Below are 16,576 nucleotides of genomic sequence, written 5' to 3'. Positions count from 1 at the left end.
AGAGGGAGGGGAAAAGAAACAGAGGGAATGAGATTGTATAAAGAGTGCTGAGATATTTAGGATTATTGTGGAGAGAATTCTTTGTCCCTTTTGAAGATGCTCAAATGGGACTTCTGTTAAAGATTGTAATCAATGTTTTCTTGAAAAATTCACTATGGCAGCAAATTTTTGGGTAACCTAAACGTATGATATATGTATATGTCCTGAAAACATGTTTGCTTAACCAAATGTACTTCTGTTATTAGCTGTGGGAGATGTTACTGGTCCAGAGGGTAATGAAGGCACAGGATAATATATCTTTTGATGGGATGTTGCTGTCTCTTTGTGACAAACCTCCCACAGTGTGTAATACATCCTTAACAACCCCCCATCTTGCTGATTGGGTAGCAGTGCTAGGAGAAGAAGTAATAATTTTAATTGGATTACTGAACACTGGGGTGATTTTAGTGCTGTTGACAGAAAAGACTTTTCATTTACCCTGCGCTACATTCAAGGGCACACAGATGGATTATGATCTCAGTGTGAACTAAACCTATGCTAATACGGGGCAGAAGTGGAGCTTGGATGTGGTTGTCTAAAGAGAGGAAGTGGATAAATCCCTCATTAGTCTGTTTGCATTTTGGTGGCCTGTGTTTGGCGAAGGCTTCTCCCTTGAGGGGATTGAGGCAGGGAGGAGAAGACTCAGGTGGTGTGATCTCCTCTGGGAGTTGCAAATTCTAGAATAACACAATTTAAATGTTTTAACTGGGACAGCAAAGCCAAAGATTATGCCAGAGTCACAAAGTCAGTCTAGTTAATCCTTCGGAGATATTGTGCGTTTGCTCTAAAATGCATATAATAAAAAAACAGTTGTCTTCTATCTATGCTGTTCAAAGATAATGCAATGATCTTTTGCATATTTTTTATATTCATGTGTTAGCTTCAGCCAAGCCACTTAGTAAGTTAACATGCACAGTTAAGTCAGTCGGTGTTTATAGCTTGACTTGGCAAGATAGACTGTACTTCTTTTCTTTGTTGCAGTATACATGTACAGAAGTGCTTTATGTGTTGTGATCCGGTTTTGAGAAGCTTAATTTCTTATGATTTTGGTATGAATCACATGTTTACATGTATTACATAAGTCCATTTTTGGTGGGCCTAACACAATAACTATTTTTTTCTAGTGTCATATAACTGGTTTGCATCCCTTCCTTTCGTTACCTGGAAATCAGTCTGTGTCATTGTTACTGACATCTCAGTTCTCTTAATGCTTTTCAGAGGAGCCATCTTTGATACAGAGAAGACAAATTAGAGAATACAGTTAGAATGCATTACCCAGGGTACATGATAAATGAAAAAAGTAAAAATGTTAATATATTTTAAAGTTATATTTATTAATATTCTATGTTATGACACTGATCACTTTTAATCTGATCATTTGTGAAATCTGTTCTTAGAGTGCCACACACTACTATGTTAGGTTGAATTGTTGCTGAGGAGCAAATCGTAAAGAGAACCTAAATTAGAAAGTAGAAACTACACAAAACTTGGACCAGTTCATCAAATACTTTCTCAACTCAAACATTTAGATTTCCTTCAGGGGCCAATTTAAGACCTGCTTTGTTTGGAGATATTGCACCACATTATTCATATAGAGTAATTATATTGGAGCACTATAACATGACAGTAATCTAGGGAGGAGTGATGGTGATGTGTCCCAGTCATATCAGTCTCAACAAACATATTCCCACTTGGTCTAGTTAGATGCAGTAAAATTGCCTGGAAGAACTCATTGCATATAGCAGTAATAAGGTGCTGGAGATGGATAACTGCAGAGGAACTAAGGGTTCTAACTGTAAACAAAGCCATACATTACAGTAATGTTACTATGTGGGATTACCATACTAGCACTGAGAATGCCCAGGCTAAGGTTATCATAGGGTGAATGCAGTGGATCAACTACAACGTGGTAAGTACTTTTTGAAACATATTTTAAGATTTTGATATTGTATCTTACATGTAATAGATTATCAGTGTAAATATCCAGTGTAAATGAAGTATTTCACTGTAAAAAATTGAAGTATCTTTACATTGATTGGATTTTTTCTAATTCAGCTTAACTGTTTGCTTTAGGGTTTGTTCTTATTTGGTGTAGAACCATATTATACCCTACAACCGAGATAATTTAAACAAATCAGTGACGACACTGCAAAGGTTACTTCAGTATGTGTCCTTTCTGCTCATTTTCGCTGAGTAGTTAACTGTACAATGAAAGAGGCTATAATCTTACAAAGAGCTGCATGGCCAGTTTCCTAAATTCATTGTTTTAGTGACTTTTACAGGCACTTTTACTGCAACTGCCAGATATATCTCAAGCGACAGTGGGAGCTGCAGAAGTGTAATGGCTGTAACTACACCCACAATGTCAAGCAACTTTTTGTCACCAATAGGATCTGCTGACACTGTAGGGCATACTGCAGACACCAAAATGACCAATTAGCAGGATGAAATATTACCTAGCTGTAACATAGTTAAGTGTTGAAGGTACCATTTATCCATTACCAGACAAAAAAAAACACAGATGATAGAAGAATGGATTTGTAAGGAAACGTACAAGTATAACAGAAGGTAATCTGTTAACAGAAAATCAAAGTTGTCAGAGTATAAACCTCAAACAGGCAACGATATCTATATCTATATCTATACAAGCAGTGCAGATTTTTCAACATGCACAAGCATTTAGGTTTGAAAGCTACAATTTCAAAGTGGGGGGACACATGAAGTGAGGCTTGCATCAGCTCTATAAAGTTAAGGGTCCTTATGTCTATGCCAAGATGTTGCATTTCTTCCATAAGTCTGTGGTGGAGACTTCAATCTGCTTAACAGCCATGTGTTGGAGCAGCAGCATCAGAGCCTGTGACTCAAAGAAACTTAACAAACTGATAAAGAAAGCTGGTTCTGTGCTGGTACTGCTCTGGAGCCCCTAGAGCTGATTGCACAAAGAAGAATGCTGCACTAGTTAATGAACATAAAGAACAATACTGCCTACCCTCTTCAGAACATTGTGTTGAGACAACAAAGTGTGTTCAGTAAGAGGCTTCTTCAGCTCCCCTGTAACACAGAACAATAAAGGGGTTAATTCCTGCCAGCAGCAATAACCATACAAAATGGCAGCTTATGATGAGTGTGGCATAGAAAGAAAAACATTTGTGACATATGTAAACATAAGCCTAGCCAAGAAATGTTGATTTGTAACTCAAGTAAGTGGTGTTGAGAATGGTGTCTGTACTGATGTGGAAAATGCTCATATTGTACTTTTATCTTGGTGCCTGTAGAAGGGGTTGTAGAGGGGACATTCCTATGGGTATGGGTTGTATATAAAGCAACACAAGAAAGTTTGTGAATCTTAAAACTACATTTGAAGTACAATGACTTTTGTTATGCATATTCCTAGAGTGCCGAGAGGGGCTAAGAGTTCATCATTTTAGTTTCCAACCCTGCACCACACCGTTGTGAGGAGCCAAAGAACAAAACGACTGCCCAATGCTCTAGTTTTACTTTTAGGGTTTGAACAAAGAACTTATTTGGTCAGTTAGATTTGAGAACGTGTTATGTTGTGCATTTGTTGACTACAGTGCAGCATTTTAAATGCTTGTTTGATTCCATACTGAAGGGGAGTTATGAAAATAATTATGGGAAGTAAATGAAGAAAAATCTGCCTACTTAACTAAGCAAAACATTACTACAACATTTGTCATTTCTCGGCTGGTTTTATATCATTTCACAAAATTATAATGTGAATGTGTTTACTGCTAAAACTTGAGGTCCAACATTTTTTACATGTGACAGGCTAAGGTCACAACAGACTTAACAAGGACTTGAGTGCTGAAAGGTTACAAACGAATGTTGCAGTCTCTGCCCACAGCTTTGAATAGATCACACCTTGCTCTCAGCCATCTGACCTTTAAATACTGGGGAGGTTTAGGGCATGCGACAGGAACGCCTAAATTTACTTTATGATCTTCAGAAATGTTTCACTTTGTCTTGTGGTTGTGCTGTTGAGACTTTTATCAAGGTTTGTCACTAATTTGAATGCTGAACAGGAAACATCTGCCTGGAGCCAGAAAGATTCATCTCTCATGTAATTTTCTAACCAATCTACCCCTCATCCTCATAGAGTGGGAGGGAAGCTGAGAGACAAAAAAATAAAAAATAAAAAACAAATATTAATGAGCTGTTACACTGAGAAATAACGATGTGTGCACTCCCTGATAGCATCTCTACTTCCTTAATGGCATAGGCAATTATGCAAGCTTCCATTAATGTCAAGGCTGGAACTTTCATCACTAAGCGCTTCTCTTCAGTCACTGCTGCAGTGCGCATCTAAAATAACGCAGGAAAGAGATGTATGTGAAATATACCTACAGTACCTTGCTATTAAGCCACATGAATAACTGCGAGGGGACAACAGCCAAATTTTATGTGTAAACCAAATCTTTTTTTAGATTCAAGCCTCAAAAAAGGGGAAACTGATGTCTTTTATAGTAGCCAAGTGGCATTTGTTTAAAGCCATACAATTTTATGAAAGTTTAAAGAAAATGTATGAAATCATGCAAACAATATCCATTCATTTGAGTTCAGAGTTATATCAAAAGACAAAACTGACACATGCAGTCTGTGTCGAGAGATGTTTGTTCAGGTTTGGCTGTTACGGTGAAGCAATTTATAAAGCACCACACCTTATGTGGAGTGTGGTTTGTTTGACAGGATTAGAATAATCTGAATGAATAGGCCCAAAGTTGTTGTGATGACGATGACTTATTCAGGCCCCAAGTAGCCATTTTGCTACCAAGCAGATCTGAGTATTTTATCTTAAGTGGCATTGAGGTTAAAGGTCCAACGTGTAAGATGCTCTAGTGGCAAAAATCCCAAATTGTAACTGAACAAATACCCACCACCACCACCACCAAAACTGAAAACACAATGGTCACACTCTGGGCCTATTTTTGGTTTGCATACCCTCTGAGTGACTGTTGTAACATTTAACTTGAGACTACATAACATAAGCATACTCAGCACAAAACAATTATAACAGAGTTTCCTTTGTATTGTAATTTGTATTTTTCTTCTTTTCAGGGAGTTGCTGATTTATGTCAGGACAACATGGAAGTCTCCATAAAATACCAAAGATTGACCATCTTTGATGTTACACAGATAGTTTGACATTTTCATTATTCTTCACTGATATGGAACCTTATTTTTCAGCAGGTGCTGAAGACAATACCAGAGAAGATTTTGAATGCCTTTGTTACTCCGAAGAGAGGAAAGCAACCCAGCTTGTTCGCTTATTTCAGCTGAGCAGACGCTTGTGTAGAGTCTAGCAGTGCTGAGTCAACCAGAATCTTTACTGTGAGTAGCTGTTCAGTTTGTGAATTAGATATATTCCAGCCATTTTCTCCTCAAAATAAAATTGAAATAACAATTAGGCTACTATGTCCCTAACACCTGCTTATTCCTTTCACATCTGTTTGTTGTATTAGACATCTATATTTTGTTGGTACAGTTGGTAATATTGAATATTGGATCATTGCACCTGTCTGCAGCTAAGCAGATAACAGTGCAGTGCTGGATTATGAATGTGTGCTAAATTCATGACAAATTGTTAGCTAGTTTGTGAGGTGTTGTGATGGAAAATAAACTGATAACAATTAAACGACATGTAAAACAGAAAAAGGTGGGACAGCTGTCTCTAGACTTGGCAGCAGTGAGGCACAAGTTACTACTTTGGGCATTTATGTTGTATATTAACTGCAATGTATTGCTGAGAACAATATGCTTTGATAAGCTAGGAAAGAAAAATATTCTTTATTTGGATTTCAAGTGAAATAATGGTTTGGAATAAGATCAAAGCTTCAGCATGAATCTCATAGCTCAAATGTCAAAATGAATTAGTACATGTACTTGAAGACCATACTTGTACCTCAGTATTTCCATGATATGTTTTGCTACTTTGTTTCTACTTTACTCCAACATATCTTTTAACAGCTATAGTTAGAAATGGCATTTCAGATGAATATTCTTGACATTAAACATACTATCAGATTTTTCCTCTACAGAAGATGGATATGTACAGATGACTTGGCAATTATAGAGGTGAGGGAATGTTTTTCAAAAATTGTTATGCAGTTCTTTCTGCAGTAACTGCAATGCAAAGCTAAGCCAAAGGTTACATAAATAAAGTCAGAAGATCTGGGCCTCAAAGTTATTTGTTTTAGAAAGCCTTCTGAGTACTTTTAACTCGCTAAATTAGTACACGGGTCACAGAGCATAGGTATGTTTTCATTGCAGGTCAAAAATTAACCATAATGGTTGAGTTTTGTTATCAGCAATTATCAGTCAGGCAATACTTTGAATGTGCTTCCATTTATAACCATTTATCAAGCTGCATTAAAAATGTTCTTATTATCATACAAGGATTTATGAACACTTCAAGTGAAACTTCACAAGCTCTACTGAAAAAAAAACTAAAAACTCTAAAGGTCCCACACAAGAACCTGCTTTTTTTACCACCTGGATTTTTGGTTCTGACATAAAGAGGGGACTGAGACAGGGTTTTGAAAAATAAGGGTTCTATTTCACCAAAAAGGTAACCAAGTTGAGAAACAGTAGGAAATTCTAGCATAGTGCACTGCAGTGGCAGGAGTGATGAATTCCCTTGAAAGTTTTGCAAATGTGCATTTTGTCTACTTCATAGGAGTGGCCAGCTAGTCAAAAGTGGTTGAAAAAAATAGATACATTTTGCAATAAATTTGCATTTATACTAATTGCGATTACCTAGACAAAGTCATGCAATCATTTGTGACTTGTTATCACTTGACAGTCCAAGGTCAATAAGCATACTCAATATATGAAAAATCTAACAGATTATACTTGGATTATTCGTGCTCTTTGCAAGCATAAGGTAGCACTGTTTGAAGCTTTAAATGTGCTTGTTACTTTGTTCATTTTGCAAACAAATTGCAACAACACAGTGCTTATAAACAGTACATTATAGATAGTTTTAAAGCCGTCATTTGTGAAGCATGCACCAGGTTACAAATATCAGCAGATCCATGACAGCCTGAAACCACAGTGCCTGTGCTGCCAAACTACTGTGACATCAATTTTGGAGCGCACTGCCATTTGCAAAGTCAAAAAATGCAACCATATACTAAAAGGTATTATGAATACAAATAGCTAGGAATTCACACACACAACAAAGCCAATGCCATCAGTTTACAGATTGGGACCTCAAATTTGGCAATTATGAACAAGATTTGAAATTAACAAAACATTATTATCATAACGAGATCAACTAAAAGATACAGGTAATTTGAACAGGAAAAATGAACAACTGCTGATGAGTGAGAAGTGGAGATAAATACGGCTCAATTTTTCATGAAATTATGAAGTTCTCAAACTGTTGAAATCTTCTCATCCAGCAGAAAAAAATTGTTAACATTGAGATATACTGTATAAATCATATTCATGCAGAGAATACAAATATATTATAGAGAACAAATGTATTTGTAAACATAAAGATTTTTTATCAATATCCAAAAAATATTATCATTATGCATTAAAAACCTTAACTGACATTAAAGCCATTTTCATTGGCATCAAATATAAACTACAGAACTGCAGTTCGGCATAGAAGTGCAGTGTATTGGGTTAAAATCGCTATGAGGTTATTGGAAAAACTGCAGCTGAATTAATCTCAAGGACAATAGACAAGATTAATTCATTTATTTACCAAAAAAGTAAATATGGGCACATCTTCATGTATATGGCTCAGTACCTTACTTCACTCCGCAATACTGTGATCCTGTGTTGTAGGCAAGTCTTTGTTGTTTAAAAGGACTTATCAACCTGGCATGGGATTTTTTCAGGCTTGACACCCTAAAACTATATTGGCAAAGCAGATATAGAAAAGTCAGTAAACGCATCCCATAAAATCCTTTCTTTATTGAAGTGAACACCTAGAACACAGTTTTGAATTAATGAAAAACACAAATCTCTTCTATGTAAGTATTATTGGTATTGTGAGTTTTACATGTTCCAACATGTCTTTCTCATCTTTCTGAGACCAGAATCTAAAACCTGAAACAAAGTAATATTAATAATAATGTTAAAAAAGCACCCTTCTGCTGCTTCCATTTTGTCTCCTATCCTCTTCACACAATATACCAGAATGTTGTAATCAAAGGACCAGTTAAAAATGCTTATCAAGGACAGCCACAAAGTTTTATGTGAACAAATAACTCCATATATGAATATGCTAATAAGGCAATCCACCGATTTGCAGTGGCTATGATTACATACCCCGAGGGTGTGAACCAAATAAAAAAAAAAAAAATGACTGCCTCCTAAGTAATTTAATACTCCCCCAATCTGTTCTACCCTCTCTGTTAGCTTCAGCAGAAGTAGAGTCACTGCTGCTCTGTGTGCAGGAACATCAGAGAAATGGCTTGTTTTTTTCTACATAGGAAATAGACATGGGCATGATGGAAATTACCTTCGTCACAGACCCCTGTGAAGAGCATTTTCATATTTCCATGCCTTCATCATTTCTTTTGAAAACCGTGAAGGGAAGGGGGGTTCGGATCCTGCATGCGGCGTGCTGTTTGATGCGCTCACCGCCGTGTGTTCAAACTGATCAATGGAACAAGACAAGAAAGCTGTTGGCAGAGCTGTGCTGTACCCCAGAGTGAGATGACAGTTGGATAGGCCAATGGGACAGGAGGTGGGTAGGGGTTAACAGCAAAAAAACAGAGAATGGTGGTTCCATTTATCTCCTCCCTCTCTTCTTCTCTTTCCCTTTGATTTTTGTTGACCAGAATTGACTTGGGGACATTTGCTAACTGATGGATCTTTTTATTTCCACTTTGCTATAAAGTAAGATATGAGAAGTTGCCTCAAAGCTGTGGATTAGCTTTGATTATGTGTAAGAAGTTATCACTGAACACAGCTGTAACAGGGGCAACCTATAGGGTCCAGACTAAACTTGAGAACTATGGCGTGGAATACTAATGTTGTCAGCACTGTACTCACCAACTGTGCGAAAGGAGAAACAAAATCTTTTTAAAGATAAACTTAATGGGTGTGGACATGCTTTGCAATAGAATTAAATTGTTAAATTTTTTAAATATCTCAAAGGATGAGCCTAATTAATCATATTCATATGATTAATTGTGATTTTATTGCCACAGACTAAAACTCAACAGAAATTAAAAATGAAAATGACACTTGATAAAAAAAAACTACAGGCATCAGCATCAAGCGCTAACTGATGGTATTGTCCCAGGCCTCAGGTGGAAGGTTGGAGGTATGGAGAGGGACATAGGGCCCAGGGAGTCTCTGAGGGTGTGAATGTGATTTAGAGATGCTGTGCACTGTTTACACGACCTGCCTGAAGGGATGCGCTTCTGTTGGCAGGAGAACATTGTTAGCATGGGAAGCACGTCGCTCCGACCTCTTTTCCCTCTCTGTGTCTCACTCTCCCTCTTCCTCCAGCTGCTCAGGGGCATGCGATGGTCTGGGAAAGATTAATGCATCTTCAACAGCATGCCGTGAAATCAAATTAGTGTACTCTGATCCAGAGACATGGAGGTCTTAGGCCAGGGCTACAGCAGGGACAATTCCTCAGTAACCTACAGCTTTTTAGCCCCCTACAGCTCCAACAGTCTGTTGAATATTCAAATAGCTGGCACTTATTCGTTTTGACTTTGTGTTTTTTTTTCCATCTCCACTGAACATTATCATTGATATACAGATTTGTCCGTGTAATGATCAAAACCTGTAAGGCAATTATTTTCTTAAGCACACTGATTTCTGACCTCACAATGTGTCAGTAAATTACAAGAGATAGATGTAGAAACAATGTCACTCATCACAATGTCACTTTGCATTATCTCAGGCGTGCATGCCCTCATGTTATTGTAAGTTTCCATCAAATTCACTCGAGGATGAACATCTATCCAGACACAATATGCTGTCAAAATTGGATTTGCTGGGTGAAATAAAGGGATTATTACTACTTCAGTGTTCTATTTCTTTACACTGTTTTCTCACTCTCATGTATTTGCTCATGTAATCGGACAAGGAATGATGGAGTCACTCACAGAGCTTTCAGAGTAATAACCTGAAGATGTTGCCATTGATGTGGTATTTGAGTTGAGGGTGTGGAGTATGTGGGAGACTATCTGTCCTTGGATATGAAGATTCACAGGTCACGTTATGAACTCTTAACCTGTAAGCTGTGCAGTGAATATTGCATCGGTCAGCTCATAGTTATTCACCTTTTTCAGTCATTGCCATTCTGTCTGGTTGCCCTCTCAGATGTGTTTCTAACATTATTGGCCTTGTGATTAGTGCTGTCTGACCTGTACTCTCCCCCTGAGAAGCAGGTGAAATTGAGCCATTGTTTCCTAATTAGATTTATACTCAATGTGCTAAAATATTCTTGTAATATTCTGCACATCACTGAAAGGAAAGTAACGTATAAAAAGTTACATTAAAACCTGATATGAACTTTTGACACTCTGAATAGGATTGGATTATGCCTAATTGATTTTACAGCTCAAAGGATAATCAAGACAAGCTAAGCGATAATGACTATTGACACCCTGATAAAGTTTACAACAAGTCAATACAGAGGTGCTTCATGTTTAAACTATGAGGGGTGCATGATTAAACCAGATTCATTCAATGCTTAACCATTTTGGGCTACAAATACCTGAGACTTGGGCGTATTACTGTATTACCTCAGCTTTCGTTTTAAAGCTCCAGTATGTCACATTTAGGGCAATCTATCGGCAGAAAACATATTTAATATTTAAGATTGCAATTTCATCATTTGAGTCACACAACAGCAAGAATCACTGTGTTTTCATTACTTTCTAAACACTTATTATTTTGAAACTGTCCTCTGACCCAACACATATTCATGAGTTTTATGATCATGCAGGCAGATAGGATCTATTATTGCGTACAAAGAATATGCTACATCTACAGCCTGCTGCTGCAGCTCTGAAAATATTGTATCTTTCTTTGCATCTTGAAATGTTCTACTAAGCTTCTTCCTGGAAAAACCCATATTCTTTAAACTATTTCTATAGTTTTGATGCTGTGCTACTGGAATGATTTCTATTGGTAACTCGAGTAATCTTTTACATCTGTTATGATGCATAGCCAGTGGGAAAGCTTTTTGCATGTTGAAGCAGTTGACTGACCTATCCAAAGCTCAAGCAATGCCTGGAATAAAACCCCAAAACCAGATTGACTGAAAAAGAGTGGAAATGTTGTGGAAACAGAGCAGGAACAAAATTGGGGAGAAAGGACGAGGAAGTTTAAACCATTTCTTTCCTTGATCATCATCGGACATGTGAGTTACTGGCATATGAAATGGACAAGCTTGGAGGGTTCTAACTCTACTCTACTCAGCTTTAAGACTATACTGACAGACAAAGACTGCAGACAGAAAGATGTTAAACTGTTGACTGTGAGTTCCTATTCGTGTTGTCTATTGAAATAGTTCACCTGTATTACCTGCAGACACTATGTATGTATGTGACATCATCATCTAAGTTGTTGCCAAGCTACAAAAACAACACTCCAATCCACTGATGGAGATCTCTGATTTTTACCACAGCTCTCTCTGTTAGACTTCAGCTTTCTAAATATTTGTCAGCTGGTTTTTGTTGAATTCTATGTTGTTGTCTACCTTTAACAGATGCATATCTTAAAAAAAAATTATGCTACAACAACATGATTTCTCTTCTGGGATTAATAAAGGATTATTGAACTGAACTGAATTGAAACTGTGGGTCTCTCTGTCCAATAAGAGACTTCTATTTCTATCAGTACTCAAAGATACCCCCTAGCTTCTTTCACATTGCTCATCTTTTATCTGGGACGGCCAAGAATCAAACAGTGTATATGTGGTTTTAATGGTTGCTCTGAAGATGGTGTTAGCTACACGTGCTGTAGCTTTAAATGCCATTGCTTTTTATCGGTTACATGCAGTTGCATGGTTCAAGTCAAAGTTTGAGAAAAGTCATTTTGACATTTTGACTATATGCATGTGTCATTGTTGAGCCTGAATGAAGTTTTGCTTTCTCAAAGAATATCGGGAAAAGTAAAGTAAGGAAGTGACTTGATGAAGATAAAGAGGTGTTTATTTTAAAGTTTATTTCTACCCCAGGTTTATTATTTAATCCTTTGGGTGCTTGTACTATCTGTGCTTGTGCTACCTGTCAATTCATGCAGAGATATGCACACACGATGCAGAATAATTACCATAAGGTTCACATTTATGTACAGTGCTTGAGTAAATCTACTTAGTTACTTAACTACATATTCAATATTCACATATTGCATAAGAAAATCTGCAAACCTGTTTCACTATTTCATCATATTCTGTAAGAAATAGGAGTTGCCTCAATACATACAGTAAGAGTTAAAGCGCCAATGGTGACATTTACAAAGTGTGCACGAATTGTTATATTAGCTGTGGCTGTACATGCTGGTGAAGTTGGTGGTAATCAGTCTTAGCCAAGACAGGTGCGATAGGACACACAGCAGGCCTAACAAAGACAGATTGGGACCCGCAGGGCGCGTAGCCATAACCAGCAGATCCTCTCACACGCTCCCGCTTAAAGCTCTGAAATGTGACTGTGCATGGATCACTGCTGACAGGATAGAGATAACACAAGCATAAAACATACGGGACATACACAAGGGATTGTACACTTCCAAAAATCATACAGCTTCTGAGAAAAGAAAAAAAGTTACAAGGGTGGAGTGAACTAATTTGTGGACATCGATTTAATGTAGTAGCAAACCATTTATGTGAAAACTAAATTAAAAGCTTCAATTTCAAGTTATTTGTTTATTTTTAACTAACATGTTTAGATGATTTTGATAATTAGATGGTCATCTCACAGTCTCAACCAAAGGTAGACACACAGAGCTTTCTAAAACTTATGGGTGTAGCCACTAAACATTTGTCAGTTCCTCCCTTCAATACCCTTTATCTGAGTTGAGCTCCAGTTTAAGATTCCAAACATGTACGTTTGAACCAGCCCTTGGACAATTGCACACATCCCGTGCATGAGATTCTCTTTACCCTATTGACCGAGGATGAGTCTGTCACTGGATCCGGATTAAAGTCTTAAGACTGTCTATAAAAAGGGGGCCAGGCAATGAGTGTGACTTGTCAAATAATTGTTTGCTGTCAGAGGCTCATTAATGCTTGAAGAATGTATGGCTGTGGAATAGCAAAGATTTGAATTTCTTTTCCTGTTCCAAAGTCATCTCAAGATCACACCTGATCACAGTAAAAATGCAATCAGGCTTTAATAGGTTATTAACGTCTAGTTTTTATATCAATTTTCAGTTTATTAACCAAAGAATATTTGAGTACAGCGGCTGCTCAATATATCCTACTATTGATCAGCTGTGATTAACAATTACCATCTTTTAAATCTTTACAAAAGTAATGCCCGACAGTAAGCTATTTGAGCCCTTTTCAAACATGCATTGGATGTTCAGGAGAGGTGGAGTGTGAAAATACAAACATCGTCAACATTTGCTTCTTACTTTTTGCAGAGATTTTTTACCCAGCGCCCTGGTATAACCTCAACAGTGATCATCAAGCAGCTTTACCTGCAATGTTTGACCAATCAGAAAGAACACACAGCAATGTGTACCTTTTGCAGTCTGTCAGCTCCTCCCTCACAGGTGTGAGAGTGCTTCTCCAGCAGAAAGTCTCCTGCTGTGCTTGTGTGAACAGAAACTGCGGAAAAGAACAGACCAAATTGTCCACACATTCTCCTGAACATCTCCAGAGTTTATGTGTAGAGGGCTTGATATAGCGAATATTTGCTATTTTGTTTCTCCCTTGTGTAAGGCAAATATGCAAATATGGTAAATGGCATTTTATTGCATAAACAATTCTGCACAGACTCTGTGTAATTTCTTCCTACTGATAAGATTAATCTTTGTCTCCTATTTAGACTCTGGCCAAAACCGTGTATAGTTGCAGTTTGTGTGGTAACAAAAGCATACGAGTAGTCAAAAATAAAGGATGCCATGCAATCTAGCCAACTGTTTCCCTCTTTATATAAGGTCTAAGTTCCATTAAAAGCAATTATGAATTGCAATGTTTTGAGTTGATAAGAGACAAAATTTTTGCCTCTGTCTCTGTGCAAACAAAATGCTAATGTAAGGCCACCCAGCTGGCTGCATACTGGACAAGTGTGCCTCTGGAACCCACATGCAGATTACCTGCCCGTCGACCTGTTCCTAATTATTATTCATGTTTACAAACTTTCATCTCCTGGGACAGGCCGCAAAACCAGCTGCATATGAGATGAGCAAACAGTGGCTGCAGCAGCATACAAGAGTGGACATGAATTTATTCATGGTGAAAAAAAGACCGCCACGCAAGGGCCCCTGTGTCCCCTCTCTGCCTCCCTTGAGAGCAGACATTTGTGAAGACATTCCCTCAAAATCTAAATAAGAGCATTACCATTGCAAGCAGCAACTACCTGCGTCATGGGTGCATTTGTTGCCGTGCCAACACTGTACTCATCAACCCAAACCCACCACACCCCTACTGCAATTTCCCATATCCTATGGATGTAGCCATGCAGGGTGAGGAAAAGTTCAGTGTCTGCATGTCCCGTGGGATATTTGGAGAGGTGCTTAACTATGGCACATTTCACATCTGTTCTTCAGTTAGAATGCCTCTATCTACCTCCCACAAAGGCGGGAATAGCAAGTGGACTGGCAGCGCACCAAATTTGTGTCCCTCTGGAACTCTCGCTCTCGCACACATAGCAGCCACACAGCCATAGATGGAGAGACAAAAAATGGATGTGAACGTATCCACAGAGATCAATATGTGTATGGACGTAAGCTTTCTGTGGCTTTTATTTTTCTACATTAAACTCGTTTTTCAGTCTCCAGTTGCCACTCACTTTGTGCTGTTGGTGTCATGCGTTACTTAAATACACCTCTAACACATCCATGTACAACAATTTCTATTTTTCATGGTTTTTGTTTTTTCAGATATCTTCAAAATCAACAGCTTAATAAACACATAGACACTGTCAGCTGCCTCATAACTGATGGCAGCTGTATATGCTGTCAGTTTTGTGTCAGTCAGTTCTATCAAAACATGAAGCGGTCTACAATTACAGCTTGTTGTCAATGCCTGATGAGGCATTAAGACAACAGAACAAGTTGTCAAACTAAGGCTCAGTCTTCTCAGATATTGTTTTCATGACAAGAAATACATGACGCCTGCCTTTGCTTTACCCATAAACTGCCATATGGACCACACATGCTGAAACATAAAGCAGTGAAAGAACAGAACAGTTTTATGCGACAAATCAATCAAAAATTGCTGAATGGCTCATCCCTGGGTTGTCCAACACAGACTGGAAAAGCCTCACACACCAAGGGCAAATCATTTTTGTTTGTGGCAGCTTCTAGTTAAAAGGGTGATTAACTAATGAATCATTAGAAGAGATCATTCCGGGTTATAGTGTGCCATCTCATAAAGTAATTGACCTAAATTAAGCCAATATCTATAGGGCTTGCCTTGTTTGCCCACTGCCTGACCATGCTTGTCTGCCTTCCAGCCAGCAGCTGAAGCTGTCCAGTCGGCCAGCGCCACAGGGTCAGTAAGAGCACATGAAAACCCCAAGAGAATGGAAGGAAATGAAGGGAAGAGGGAGAGACTCCAAAGTAATCCTATGCTCCCAAAACAAATTGGCTCTTGCCTCCTGTCTAAGGGCTGCAAGGAAGTACCACTGGGAAAAGAATCAATTCCACCTGACCTTCCAACTTAATCACTAATCGCTCCACTGCCACTCTGGTGAGACCTCCAGCACAGCGAGACGATGCAGGGGGCAGGCCAGTGGTGGAACAAATGTCAGTGGAGAAAGCTACAATAAGCATTCTTGTCTCATTTGAGAGCACTGATGTCTGATGTTTTCAAACCAAGATTTAAACCACTGTTCTTTTCCCATTCTGTTGAAAATCACATTCTTAACCTTTTTAATATATCTATAAAATCCAACAAGACATATGATAAGCAAAATGAGCCATCAGGGTTATGGCTGAGAACCCTTTGAATCTGTTAATCTGAGAGTTAAAAGTCTCGCAAAAATGAGACAGTCTGTATGTTTCACATAGATTGTAAAGATGAACTAGCAGCAACCATTCTGACTCCATGCAGGTGGGGGCTGTACAGCTAATGCTTGTGCTGTGAGGAACAAATGAAATGTGAAGCTAGCCAGCTGAGAAGTTGATACAGGGTAGGAAAAATCAAGGTCACGCAAGGCAGAGCGAGCCCTAGCACTCAGCGAACTGTGGGAGGCAGTGAGAAGCTTGCTCACTCACTCTCGGTCAAGCGGGAGCTAATACCAGAAGCCACTAACTCCACGAGGCCAGACACTAGTCTAACCCCGAAGCTAGTAGAGCAATGTCTCAGCCAGGCCACAACTGCAACCAACCTTCCAACTGGAAGCGTGCTGGCCAATTAAGCAGT

At 38.4% G+C, this 16,576-nt stretch overlaps 1 long non-coding RNA gene across 1 annotated transcript in view; it reads right to left on the bottom strand.

Annotated features, from left to right (window-relative positions):
• Window positions 1-1,213: 1,213 nt before the first annotated feature.
• The window catches only part of LOC140271444 (uncharacterized), a 32,319-nt gene continuing 16,956 nt past the window's right edge, over window positions 1,214-16,576 (bottom strand). Inside the window, exons 2-3 of the long non-coding RNA XR_011907847.1 lie at window positions 3,029-3,090; window positions 1,214-1,266 (exon numbers count right to left, since the gene is read on the bottom strand). This is a non-coding gene — a long non-coding RNA (uncharacterized lncRNA). The remainder of the gene's footprint in view (window positions 1,267-3,028; window positions 3,091-16,576) is intronic.

The sequence above is a fragment of the Leuresthes tenuis genome, unplaced genomic scaffold (genome assembly GCF_036924035.1).
Source record: "Leuresthes tenuis unplaced genomic scaffold, fLeuTen1.0.hap1 SCAF_16, whole genome shotgun sequence".
Taxonomy (NCBI): domain Eukaryota; kingdom Metazoa; phylum Chordata; class Actinopteri; order Atheriniformes; family Atherinopsidae; genus Leuresthes; species Leuresthes tenuis.
The sequence above is the reverse complement of the archived record's forward strand: the minus strand, read 5'-3'. Positions and strand labels throughout refer to the sequence as shown.